General features: G+C 38.6%; 1 non-coding gene across 1 annotated transcript; it reads left to right on the forward strand.

The window, feature by feature from the left end:
• Positions 1 to 1561: 1561 nt before the first annotated feature.
• Positions 1562 to 1725, forward strand: LOC112584842. Its single transcript, XR_003109237.3, has one exon. It is a non-coding gene; the product is annotated as a U1 spliceosomal RNA (small nuclear RNA).
• The last annotated feature ends 203 nt before the right edge of the window (positions 1726 to 1928 follow it).

The following is a 1928-nucleotide window of genomic DNA, read 5'->3' on the forward strand; positions in this document are numbered from 1 at the left end:
CCAAGAGAACTATATTTTATTTTCCCAAGCTGAGATAATTCCAGTTTATTGAACCTCTTTTTAATAAGACATATTAAAAAACTGTTTGCGTTGTTATTGTCCCAAGGGAGCCCTGTGGGCTTACTTTTTTACTTTTTGCCATGCCACTTAATTTAATTATGTCATCTTGTCATTGCTACACATAATCTCAGGGGACCCTGGGAAATAGGGCCATGCTGGATGCTATGCATTCCAAGCGTCTCCAATTCTTCTCATCAAATCATAATTTTCTTCAACCTGATGCTGTTTATACAAAACAACCATCCCAAGATGGTAATGGCCACAGGGACAAATCCAAATGGAGATTTAAGGTATTATCTGATCAATTTGATCAATTTTGACAGCTGGTTCAGATAATTAGAGCAGAAAGGAAAAGATCTCTTTTTTTCTCCAAGGTTTGTCTTTTGGTCTAAATTGTTTATGTCACAGTTTTATATCTTCTCTTCACTTGATGGGTACACCTATGTTTTCTCCAGCCAAAGAGTTTATTATCTAGGCAGCTTAGTAAATTTTCAGCTTTAGCCACCATTTTTTCTGGGAAGAAAATTTTAATGGGTAAAATTATTCATTTTAGAGTGTACAAGGCCAAAATTGACTCTGGCATTTCACTTGATGAGACCAAGGATTGCATACAAAAGATCTACATACTATGCAAATGTATTTTCTATGTATATGTATAAAGTTTGGCAACTCCCTCCCCTAAGCCCGTAAGTAATGTGCTTTAATTTGAGATAGGTTAATTCAATAAAAGCTTCACTTTCTTTTCTGAAGGCATCTGAGGGGCCAATGCTGGTGTGTTATTGACACTGCCATAAAACAGGGTAATCTCACTCATTTATCAGTTTTTGCTCTGGAGGACCTAAAGCTGAGCTCATTTAGAAACTGAATTATCTCTGGCCCTCAGAGCCAGATGGCAAGTTCCTGTGAAGGTGGAGGAATATTGCTTCCAGGCGTTATTGGAAAGTAATCTCCACACCTGCCATAGCCTATGGAGCAGACTGATAAACACAGAACATGCTACATCCCTCCCACCAACCCACAGCCCCAAACAGTCCAAAGTCAGAACCAGATTCAGCATGAAATGTACAAGTGATGGCCCCCACCCTCCGTGCATATCAGTCCCGTTTGACATACACACACTCAAATACTAATGCTATATTTTCAAATAGAAAAGTTGGGTTGGCTATCACTTTCCATCCAGGTGCTTAAATAAGTCTTTTCTTCTCCTCATCATTATGAAACGGCATGGTCAAAGACAGAGAAGAATGGGTAACACTCCTGGGTACGTTTACCAGAGTATTATTAAAGAAAAGGAATTACTTTGCTTCAAAGGTGGAGATTTACAATACCTGTATAATGTTTCCAAAGGGGATAATGAAAGGTTTGGCCAGAGTTCTACATCTTATACTTACACAGGGGTTTTTGACTTGTTTGTATATGTTAAACACACACACAATATATCCATAATATATGGATCCCATATATCCTGCCCGCCTCTTGGAATTATCAAGAGAGTGATTCAGTACTCACCTGGCAGGAAAGATACCATGATCACAAAGGTTGTTTTCCCAGGACAAAGCTTATTCATGGCACTCTGGAGGTGCTAAACCCTGCGATGTCCCCAAAGGTGGAAAACTCAACTGCATAATTTGTGGTAGTGGGGGACTGAGTTCGTGCTTTCCCTGTTTAAAAAAAAATGAGAGAGAGGGAGATAGAGAGAAGGAGGAAGGACGATTCACCCATTTTCTCATTTAATAAGTATGTTTGGTTGAAGGGATCCAAAAACAGAAAATACATGGTCTAGTTTGTAAAGAAATCCATCTTGGAGAAAGGATTAAATTAGGTCATGATATGGATAGTAGCTCACATTATTTTTAAAGTTGTCATTG

The sequence above is a fragment of the Bubalus bubalis genome, chromosome 4 (genome assembly GCF_019923935.1).
Source record: "Bubalus bubalis isolate 160015118507 breed Murrah chromosome 4, NDDB_SH_1, whole genome shotgun sequence".
Taxonomy (NCBI): Eukaryota; Metazoa; Chordata; class Mammalia; order Artiodactyla; family Bovidae; genus Bubalus; species Bubalus bubalis.